This window comes from Cupressus sempervirens, chromosome 9 (genome assembly GCF_028749045.1).
Source record: "Cupressus sempervirens isolate cs-2001-9-10 chromosome 9, ASM2874904v1, whole genome shotgun sequence".
In the NCBI taxonomy this organism is placed as follows: Eukaryota; Viridiplantae; Streptophyta; class Pinopsida; order Cupressales; family Cupressaceae; genus Cupressus; species Cupressus sempervirens.
Window position 1 is genome coordinate 480,549,251 of NC_143126.1, and position 12,742 is coordinate 480,561,992.

Genomic DNA, 12,742 nt, shown 5'->3' on the forward strand with positions numbered 1-12,742 from the left:
GAGAGGTTAATGAAACATATTTTAATAATAATTTTCATTTATTAATCCAACGGTTTCCAAAGATTAACCCCCTTTTTCCGAAACTTCACTTTCTTGGGCCTGCCTGCCTTTGCAAAGATTATTATTTTTTAATTATTTGAAAAGGGGACATGACAAGTCCTCCCCTCCCAAACATTGCTTGTCCTCAAGCAATGGCTGAACAATAAACCAATCAATCCACCTGGATCCCAAATGTAGTCATGAACTATACTACTACCAATTAACACAGGCTCCTGCAATATCCTTTGCAATATGACCAAGAGGAATCCATAATCAAACTGACAATTATAGCTCAACCAAACTCCAAAATCACCACTACCATAGTCAAAAACCCATGAGACACAAACTCTTAGAACATCAGAATCCAAGTAAAGTGGACAAATCAAACTACCAACACAGTAAATACCATCAACGCATCCCACTGGCCTATACGGAATGTACAATCCAACTCTGTAACAATGGTGAATTCTCTCGAATGAAACTGTACCAAGTATGGAGAATCCACACACTGTACAACTCCTGCAGTCAACACAACTCTGCAAATCACCGGCCACTATCTCATAACCATAACTCCCATGTACTGCTGATGGTGAAAAGACATTACAAGATAAAGAGTAAGAAATGGAATCCAAACCAAATTTTCCTGCCATCAACTCCTCAAAACAAGGATCAAATGCTAACTGATGTTCATACCCTGCAATATAATGTTGATTAAAAAAACCAACCTCAGTCAACAGCTCACCATGAAAAAGTGATACAACCCACTGTGACTGATCACTAGCTAAGTCAGGAGATGTCATAGCCAAAGGAGTAGAATCAATAACAACACCCACTGAAGCATCACTCCCAAACTCCTGCTCTAAGTCACATATTATCAAGCTGTCAACTGCAAAACCTATCACCATGTCATGCCCATCACAACTCTCATCTTGAGGCATCAAATTGCCCCATAACTGATGATAAGCACTAGGAACCAAAGTACATATCTGTATCATTATCTCATCAACATGGTCATCAAAGGTAGATTGATGAGCGTACCTCATAGTGTAATGCCGATAGAATGTGCCAATCTCAGTCAGTGGCTCAGACTGTAATCTAGATGAAACTAACTGCAATTGATCATTAACCATGTTGGAACTGACTACTACCTCCGAAGATATCACCAAGGGAGTAGTATTACTAGCAAGAACCATGCCAACTGTCGACTCACCAACATCACACATGATCTTTGATACATCTCTAGTCTCTGTGCCATCAATACTAGAGGCCACCACCATGTCAAGCATACAACAATCTGCTACAACACCCAACTCAACTGAACCTGACTCTAGTGGGAATGAACCTAATATGCCAATGTTAGTATCAAGAATGGATGCATCCCCATCTCCACTGTCTCTGACAATCTCGGCCATGGACATCCTCGGATCACCAAACACCATAGCTTGTGACTGTATAGAATCAGGTAAAGACTGTAGTCGCTCTAACTCCATGATCACCTTAGCCAAATGAAACTGTGACTCCTTGAAAGCCAACTGTGTACTCTCAAGAATCTCAGAAGTCACCTCAAGCTGCTCAGTAAGCTCACTCACCTCATCTTCCTTGGCCAACAATGCATCATATGCTGTACTGCCCCACTCCATAAGATAATCTCTGTCGGCTACCAACTGCATATAATTTTGTCTCAAAATCCAAATAGCCTCCCATAAAGAGTGGATCTCTGTCAAGGAAAGATAACTTCCTCCCTGCTCATCACTAGTAGGAGAACCCCATCCATAAACTGCTAACAACTGACGAGCAGCATCGAAATGTTGGCAAGTGATAGCAATGTCTTGGTCACTAACTCTCAATTGATTAGACACATGATGGCACTGGTTTGACTGTCTCCTACAAACCTCCTCTGATGCACTGTCTGAAGGAGTGTCCTCAAAGTTACTAGTCTCTAGAGTATTACCATCCATATCCTGTGAATCAAATCTAAAGCTCATATCAACATACGGAGTATCAAAAACATTAGCATTGCTGTCCAACTCCTCTATACCCAAGGAAACTAAGTTTTCAAAACTGCCCACTGCATCCTCCTGGATGTCATCAATGTCAATATGATCTTGGGACTCATCTATACACACTGCCAAATATGAAATATCATCAACACATTCCAGCAAGTATGGTCGACTAGATATATGAACAAAGCCCAACATGGGTGTATAAAAACTAATACCAACATTGGACAAGCTGCTAGCACAAGAAAAGACAACACCGTGCAATCTGCTAATCAAATCCATGATAGCATCCAAACAAACACTGCTACCAAAAAGTGTTAAAGATCTCCTGTCAACTGAATCCCAAATGCCAATATAACAATCTTGAGTCCATATCTGTAAACTAGAATCAGCTGGTAACTCAAGCAAACTCCTCACCTGAATAATATGACCAATACCAACTAACTCCACATACCTGTCATGATGAGATAATGAAGTCACAATACTATCTTTGTTCACCTTTAGCTGGCTGGACAAATCATGTGAAGTACTACCAGCCTCAACCTCATGTGATGAAGCATCTAACTGTGCCTGGTACTCTTTCTCAGCAAAGTCATGAATGTTCAATGTCTGCTCATCTCTACCAGGTATCTCACCATCCTGCACAACAACATCCTCATAACCATCATCTGAACCCACTACACTGTAGTCACTGCCTGTTGTAACTATACCATCTTGAATACCTGTGGCATCACCCTTTGACGACCTGTAAACAATTGTCTCAATTTGAGTATCAAGTTGACTGTTACTATCAATCTGTGTGATATCCTTTCCCACCACCTCCTGTGGCAGAGTAGAATCTGAGACCTCTACCTGGCTATCAGCTAGTTTCTCAAACTCCTCATGCAAGTTCTTGGGAATTGTGTCATCTGTCCTGTGAGAAAATCTGCCAAATAGAAATCCAGTCAACTTATCCACCTTAGCTGGGTCAGATAACATGTCATTTATACGGTGGTGCTCAACCAACTGTTTAGACATGTCATGGCTTATTTTCATAAGTTTATCTCGAATGTCTAAATAACCATCCTTTCTACTATTTTGACTCTGGCTATCAATTGTCCAAGATCGTTCCCTCTGAGACTCTGTACTATACCTGTCCATTCTGGATAAAGTAGAGTGTAACCCCAATAGGATATAACTTCTTCAAACACCAAGAACTAACATGCAAATGATTAGAAGTAGCATGCAACCATAGATTTGGACATGCAACTGATTAGAAGCAACATGCAACCACCAAATTATGACATGCAAGATCTGGGTAGTTGTCAAAACTGACATGCAAACTTCTACAACCACCAAATTCACCAAGAACTAACATGCAAATGATTAGAAGTAGCATGAAACCATAGATTTGGACATGCAACTGATTAGAAGCAACATGCAACCACCAAATTATGACATGCAAGATCTGGGTAGTTGTCAAAACTGACATGCAAGATTTGGGTACTTGTCAAAACTGAAATGCAAACTTCTACAACCACCAAATTCACCAAGAACTAACATGAAAATGATTAGAAGTAGAATGTAACCATAAATTTTAACATGCATCTGATTAGAAGAAACATGCAACCATAAATTATGACATGCAAAATCTGGGTAGTTGTCAAAACTGACATGCAAGATCTGGGTAGTTGTCAAAACTGACCTGCAACTTCTACAAACCCTCAGGCTGGCAAGATCATGGCTCTGATACCACTGAAATGTCCCCTTTTTTGATTTGATATGGTATTTCACACCTCTAATCAGATTTTTAAAATCAAACAACTAATATCCCAAAGATCCACCAAATTCCTCAAGAAACCCCAAATCGGGTATGCTGAAAATAGTGCTAAAAGCTTCACAACTTCACAAATTATTAATGAATCTGAAAATGGAAATTTTTATAGAACTTTCAGCAACATAACAGCCTACAAATTGACATTTCCAGATCCGTATAGCCTTTACACAACAGCTCGAAAATGTAGGACCAAAACTATGCTCATCGGGCTCCCGAAATAGCACAAAATATGCCCGGAAACACCACAAAAACACTAATAATCTATCTCAGAAGTTTAATCACGTCCCAATATATATATTCAGCCCTATTTTAACATTTAAAATTCTGATGTACAGCAGCAACCCAAACTGATATGAAATACTCAACTGTAAACACCAAACTCATACAAAAACACACCCGGAAACTCACAAATCTGCACTGTTCAGCACAAAGGCATACTCTGTATGAGCATGCACATGGAATGGCTTCAAACTCCCGTCCTTAGCCTTCCTGGAAACCTGCAAACTCCCGTTCTTGGGTCTCCCTGGAATCCTGCAAACTCCCGTTCTTAGGTCTCCTTCTCCACAGGTTTGGCAGCCTCTGAAGAATAACAAAGAATGAGCAAAAATCAAGTTCTGGAATGAGCCCAAAATGCCTCCAAAACCCTTTAAAAGAGGGCATAACTGTAACTCACGTCCAAGAGAGGGTAATGAAACATATTTTAATAATAATTTTCATTTATTAATCCAACGGTTTCCAAAGATTAACCCCTTTTTTCCGAAACTTCACTTTCTTGGGCCTGCCTGCCTTAGCAAAGATTATTATTTTTTAATTATTTGAAAAGGGGACATGACATGTTACGTGGGTGACCTGGGTTCGTTCCCCGGCAACGACGCCAAATGTTTACCGCATAGGTTAATTAAGAAATGCACACAGATAATGAACACGAACAACAGAACTCTTTAGATTATTTGCATATGCCAGAACATTACATTATGCTTCATAAGATGAATGGTGATTTACAATGATCCCAGACGGGATATAAATACTATCCGCCAAACCTTCTCGAAGGAGTTCATCGGCCACAAACATTATGTCCGCTACAAAGTATTTACCCGTCGGCTACAAAAACTTTACCGACGACGTTGCCTACAGAATACAAAAACACCGACGACAATCAAGTCGGCTAACACAGCTTCTACCGACGACACTTGAAAATCTACAAGTTAATGTGTATTGAATACCCAAAGAAGTGTGTAGAATGAGTGAAGAAGAGATAAGAGAGATTGAAAGTAGAACTGAGATGACCCAATAAATGTCAAATGAGGGATTATAATGTATGCAAGTGGAATTCCACATAGATACATATTTTGGCATTACGAACACATGTTAGTAGTCTGTAAGGCTCCAACTAAAACTTGCACGTCTACCGATTTGTGAATGCTACTGCATAACATAGATGTCTCTACAACACACATGTCTTAAGTTATCCAGGCCACGTAGCCAAAATTTTAGAGTGAGCGATGAGTTGGCTAGTAAGATGGATGACAGAGATTATGTGAAATTTGTGTCTTAGACTAAGGTAGGGGTAATGCAAAGTGGAAATTTACACAAGGATTTAAACTCTAAGCCATTACATTTTTACCACACTATAGTAAGCATATGATACCAGAGGGATGTGTAGCTAAAGTAAGAGAGACTTTCCCTAACTTACTTGTGGGGATTCCATGACACGAGGTTGCCCCCAGCTAGGAGTCCCTAAATTTTTGTTGAGTTGCATCCAACACATGAGCTGCAAATGAGTGTGCTAGATGATCAAGACGACCTATTAGATACAAGATCTTTCTTGGTATACCAATATGGCTAGCAAGTTGTGTTATTCCAAGTAGCCATATGATAGGGCGATTTTTGATATTGCTCCAACATGCATAGAAAGTGCTTGATAGGCATGTGATAGGGAGGCTTTGATAGTGCATCGACATGAGTAGTGAATGCTAGAACGACCTATGATAGGGTGGCCTTGATAGCACCAAAATGTGTAGAAAATGCTAGATAAGCATGTAATAGGGTGACTTAGATAGATTTCGTCAACAAGTGTAGTGTTGAGCTAGATAGGCTTGTGATAGGTATCTTAAGATCATGTAAGACATGTTGTGTTAAGATAAATAGGCATATGACAGGGCAAGACTGAGACACAAAGATAGTGGTTTGGCCCCAACAATGGAAAAAATCAAGATCAAATTTTGAAATTTTGTGAGAAAAAGTTGTGTAGAGACAACATGATCATTAGGTAAAAGAAAAATCAGATACGCAGATAACAAATCCCCCCTTAGGGTAGACTATATTTCTCAAAGGGGAGTGTAGACTAGTCTAGGGGGAGAGAGCATTGTGATATGTCAACATATGAGATGTTGGCATGAAATATTATTTTTTGATAGGTGACACATGATTCCACAACATTCGGATCGAGAAAGGGGGACCTAATAGATTAGCGTTAGAACCCATAAAGTGTAGACATATATATCCTTTCAAGGATATCTCATCACTTCCTACCTTGGATTGGATCTTAAGGCATACAAAGACAAAGAATTAAAAAATTTGGGTCAACTTGGAAGGAGAGACTAAATGCCCTAAACACTTTGCATCATCCCAAAATGTCGAAAGTCAAAAGTATGAGAAATAAAGCAATCAGAAAACACTTAGATTAAAGCACAAAATAGAAAATATCTTGTTTCTAAGTACCAATAGAGTACAAGGGTCCTTTAGGAGGGAATAATACTAAAAGACAAGTACTAGGGAATACAAGCAAACATAGTCTATTCTAAAGATGTAGAAGTAGGTACTATCCTTATAGGTTGTCCACCAATAGACCATCTCCCTCCCAATCGTGATCACAAAGGGAGGGAGGTTGAGATTGCGATGGTACAACTACGATGGTAGATAGACCATCGCCCTCCCAATCTTGATCACATAGGGAGAGAGGTTGAGATTGCAATGGTACAACTACCATGGTAGCCCTAGGCACCCCAACAACAATAACCAAGAATGAAGTAGTTAGCATGCCTCATCGAAGAGCTCTACTATGGCGAGTGAGAGGGATTGTATGAAGATCACCATCATTTCTAGAATGTCCTCCAATCAATAATAAATGAAAGCGTAAACACTTGTAGGAGATCCAAGTAGAGGTTTTGATGAAGAAGCATCTTCGCCACCCTTTATGAAAGGGGCAAAGACTAACTCAAAAGCCAGAGCTTGCTCCCCTATAAGAACCAAAACAGAAAGAGGATTTGGGATACTTGAACTCTAAAATAGGGCCTTCCTCAACCTTCCACTTAAAGATCAAAGGTAAACTCCTTTTCTCTATTGTAGAAGCCTTCAAAACATTAGGGAAGCTAGCATGGTGGTTATGAGATGAGGTAGATGCAGGGTGAGTAGATATCATTGCACTATGTAACATAGTTACAGGACTCAGACTCGCCTCTGACTCAAAAAGTCAAAATCCGACTCGAACTCAGACTTGGCGACCAGACTCGACAAGGACTCGAAAAATTGAAAAACTCACAAAATTCAAAGATTTTTAAGGATTTTAAGATTGTTTCATGCATCTTTTAGTCAATTAACATCAAATACACAATAATTGAGATAAATAGAAGGTACTTAATACACATACACAATTTTGCATAGATCACATAAGTATAAAAGTGAATTTTTGAAGGAAAAAACTGAGTAACACAATATAAAGTTATAAACTATAAAGTATAAACTTAAAATTAAAGTAATAAACATAGTGTCACTCTAGTGTCAAAGACTCAAATGTCTACAATTTTCATGGATTACGAAATCCATGGTATCAAATTCAAAAGTTCAAAACATGTATCAAAATAACAACTAGAAGATTAAGGCTCATAGTAGTCTATGTCCTCCTATGAGTGCGCCTAAGATAAGTCATGGAAGACTCTAGAGCCATCTTCTCTCCCAATGTTTGAGGCTGAGCTTGAACCTCATCCTCATCCTCATCATCATCCTCATCCTCACCCACATAATACTCGTCATCAGACTGGGATCCATCACTCCTAGCCTCAGGGTTCTACACTCTATCTCCTCGTGCTCTAGCCTCCTCAACTGCCATCGCTACTACCTCAGCCTCCCGATCCACCTGATCTACCCACTCCACATCTTCATCATTGAAGACAGGATCAACCATCTCTGTGTTCCACTTTGCATGAGGATCGACATTCTCTAATACAATCGGTGATGTATCGATGCCAAGGATCTGTTTATGGCGAAGGCGCAGGTTGTAGTGAACAAAGACAAGATCATTCAATTTTTTCATTGCCAACCTATTGCGCTTCTTCGAGTGTACATTCTCAAATAGACTCCAATTACATTCGCATCCTGATTGGCTAGATGGCTAGCTCAAGATGCGAAACACAATTCTCTGTAAATTTGGCACCTTTGTGCCAAACATCTCCCACCATGCATTTGAAACAAGAAAATTTTGAATCATATCAATAACTTTGAATTTATTAAATTAAAACGGTAATAGAATTAGAAATTAGGATGCAGAATCAAAGATTTTTACCAGGCATCAATTCTGTCCTATTTTTCTTGCACAACTCCTGTGCAAATAAGTCCCTTTGAGCTTTTTTAAACAACTCAATCTCACGGACTACAATTGTTTCAATTGTTGAATCAGGTGACATTTTACAACATCGTAGAGGTCGCTCCACACCTCATCATCAGCCTTGAAATGTGGGTTGAATTGGCATGCTAGATTAAGGAAGTAGGCCGCTACATGTATAGGCCTGCGAAGTAGATTGTGCCAACGTCTATCAATGACATCCCATATAGGCCCATACCTATCTCGATTCCCTGCAAAAAAAAGAGTGAATGACCTCCTTCACCCTACCATGCCCTCATAAATGTAGCCCTTTAAGGGCTTCTCTCCATCAGCAGTTTGTAGCAGAACAACAAGCGGCTTTACAAACTGTAATCATTATGAAAGTTGGAAGAGAAATAATCAGCTTCAAGTTTTTTTTTTTTTAAATGAACAATAATTTATAACATAATTGCATAAACAAAATAAAGTTGAAATGAGGACAAAAAGGAAAATTACTGTCACAATATCAACAATCAGTGTCCAAAAAGAAGCCTCATCAAAAACATGATCAGCTAGATCAATCCCTGCAGTGGTCTTTGCATATGATGATGCAATCCACTCCTCACTAACAAACATGCGTCTCAAACCTCCCTTTGAGTCAAGCAAAGATTTCAATGTGAGAAAATTGGTTGCAAATCTAGTGACCCCTTGACAAGACAACTCTTTTTGCCCATTATGTTTCCTCATGAGGTTGAGGACCCATGTATGATTATAAATGAATTTGCATACACTCCTTCCTTGCTCTATAATTGTTTTTATGAAAAGGAGTTTATCAAGATCCTCTAATATGAGGTCAATGCAGTGAGCAACACAAGTGGTCCAAAATATGTGAGGGTGTCTTTCCATAAGAATCTTTCCTGCAGCAACATAATTTGCTGCATTATCTGTAACTATCTGCACCGCATTCTCCTCACCCACGTCCTTTATCACTTCATCCATGACCTCACAAAGATATTCAACATTCTTTGTTTTTCTTGAGGCATCACTTGATTTAAAAAAAAATCGTGGCACCTAAAGAAAAAGAAACAAATTAGTATAATGATTAATGACGAATCATAATTTATAAACTTAATCACTTAAGTACAAGTTCTACTTCTAAAATTTTAATGTCTAAGACTCCATGTACAATAACGGTTTACTTGATGAGGAGACAAGAAAGTTGAGGAGTGTTCCACTCCTATCAGTCCAACCATTAGTCATGATGGTGCAACCCTTCGTCTTCCACACCTCACGTTGCTCCTTGATTGCAACTTCTACATCAGCCACCCTTTGGTTCAAAATAAGGCCTCCTAGCTCTTCAGCACTAGGGGCTTTGAACCTCGGACCACAAACCGCAACAACATCGATTCCAATTTGCCAATAAGGGGACCTAAAACAAATAAAATAAAATTTAAAGTTAAACAAATTAGTATATTATACATAAATTTGAAAACGAAATACAAATTAAAATAAACAAAATAAGCATATTATTGTCTCTTGAAAGTTTAAAGTTGAAATTTTCAAAGCAAGAGAAGACATAAATTTAAATTTAAATAAATAAGTAGCTTGTTGCATTGAATGAATTGTTGTAGATGAAGAAGTCTCCAAGTGCCAATTTTGCATAATCATGTTTCTCTTTGTTCCAACCCATGCTCTCAAGCGATGGTTGTGCACCTTGAGCCGTGCATGGAGCAAACATGGAATCAAGTGTCGATCTTTGCTTACGAATGTGAGGCCCAATGCTCACACTCATAGAAGCAGTGGCATCTGTAGGTGGAGTAGGGGATAATGAAGAGCGAAAACTAGAAGATCCTTGTTGGGCTAGTTGTGCCATTTCTTCTTGTTGCTTCTTTTTCAATTCTTTTTTCTCCATTTTTTTTCTCTAGAAGAGTTTGCATGTCTTGCATAACATCTTGGGGTACATCTTTGCATTTTTTAGCATCACATCTAGGTATATTTGCTAGGTGATACTTCAATCTATTTATTCCTCCCCCATTATATACTACGCCACAATGCCAACATGTAACAAGTCCCTTTTTGTGCCCCGGGATGGCATGTTTCCAAGCCCTATCCCTTGCTATTGCACTTGGGTCTGCATTAGGGTTAAATGGCAGCCTAGTTCCACTTTCCTCACCCTGAGACATTATGCCAAATTTCAATGTGTTTGCTGCTAGCCTGCTGCAATATGAATATATTAGAAATAGAAAAAAGTTAGCATCAAATTAGATTTTTAAACTTTAAGGCATTCTTACTTTGTCATCAACATAAATTAGAATAAATCTAGATTCTAAATAGTAGATAGTAGTAGTAGAGACCAAACAAATGTAAACAAAATGAGAAGTAAAAAATAAGAATGTAAAAGTTTAAAACATATTACAAAACAACACAAAGAAACGCAATTTGTAGCTTACCTCTTCAAATTGAACAAAGTCAAACGATGGAAATGCAAGTTTGTAGAAACCTCCTCCAATGTTCCCTTAAGCTCCTTTCAATGCTTTAGTGCAAGCTACAAAGTTGTACAAACCATCAACAATCGATACGGGAGAGCCAACCGGTTTGCTGACTTCTCTCTCAAAACCCCAATATTCTTCTCTAACTCTTTCCTCTCTCTTGTGACCATAAGCAAATGGTGGAATGACCTTTTTAGGTCAATTAGATGTTATAACAACCAAAAAAGGCAACATAAATAATGATTTTTTAATTTTTTAACTTTTTATGTGTTGGTCGCAGGCAAGAGTCCTGGGCTCGAGACTCGGCAAGTCCAGCGAGTCCTTGGACTCGGTGATTCTGAGTGGACTCTGCCAAGACTCGGCTAAGTCTGAGTCTAGAGGCAGATTATCTCGAAAATGGTGACTCTGGCTCAGACTCACAAAGCCCTAGTCAAACTCCCTGAGTCCCATTACACTGCTATGTAATAACCAGTTCTTTCACAATTCAATGGTTTGACATTTCGTCAAACACTTGGCAAGCATTCTGATATCATTGTATGTATAATGTTTTTAAATTCTAAACACAATACTAGGAAGTGTAGTGAGCTACTCATAATTGTCAAATAAATCAGACTTCAAGAAATTTTCATTTGATAAATACAAAACATATATGAATTCTGCCTTGTGTATGTTCCATTTAAAATTCAGAGTTGCAAGTATTTTCAAACTGATAATATTGAGTTCCTATTTGATTACAGTAAGGCTGCAAATGTTTTATTAATTACAAGAAAGAACCTGACAGTAAATTAACCATAGCATAGTTGCAGCAGCCCTGATTATATATGCTTGAAATATACTAGCAAATGAGCCTTAGCAAGTAATCCCAAGTAGCCATGACCACAAGAATGGACATCCAAACCTAATGTAATCTAACTGTCCACCCTGCCAAACTAGTTAACAAGACACCAACAGTTCTAAATATTCCCCATCTCAACCAAGAGGTCAAGTTGGTGTTGAGACTTAGTAAATTTCTAGCTCCTCGAATATCAAATCTCTCTAGGAAGGGTTTTCCCTCTCAGCCACAGTTGATACAGTAAGAGAAGACACTGAATCCCTTCAGTAGATAATTGTTCCTCAACCATAGTTGCTATAGAAAGATGAATCTCTAAATCTAGACCCTTTGATCAAACCAGTATACCTCAACAGTGGAATGCACAATTAGCTACAAACCCTTATACTTTAGCAAGGGCACAAAAAATTGGAACTTAGAGAATCCAAGCATGCGTTTCTCAACAAATAGGCTTGCTTTTATAACCTCCAGATGCCCTTTTTGTTGCCAAATGGGAACTTCACTCAAGATGCTTCGCTACACAACTTTAATTAGAAGTTTCCATTAGATTTTTTTCACTTGACTTGGCTTAACTAATTGATAAATGGCTCTTTCTAATGATAACTCAACTCCCAACTTAAGTGAAATTACAAAGTTAAGTTATAACTTTATAATAAGCTATTTAATAAATTAATAATTATTTGGCCACTAAAAATATAATAAATCCCAAAATACCCATCATTTAAATATGCCATTTGAAATAGGGTCTATACCTATTATTTCTCCATGTGACCAAATGCACTTTCTAAAAATAGAAAGGGTCCATCTCAATCAACACCCCACTTACCACAAATAGTAAGTACACAAAACTAAGCCCAAGCAAAGTTTAATTTGAGCCAAACGAAGACGTTGTTGTAGCTTACTGAATTGTGGAGAAGAAAAGACCCGCTATCAACAATAATTAGCCTATGAGGGTTAAAATAATAGGCTAATCCTTGAAAATCCAATGCT

At 38.4% G+C, this 12,742-nt stretch overlaps 1 protein-coding gene across 1 annotated transcript in view; it reads left to right on the top strand.

The window, feature by feature from the left end:
• LOC149539422 (B3 domain-containing protein LOC_Os12g40080-like) overlaps positions 1-12,742 on the top strand; it is an 82,860-nt gene that overhangs the window by 19,704 nt on the left and 50,414 nt on the right. The window lies entirely within an intron of this gene.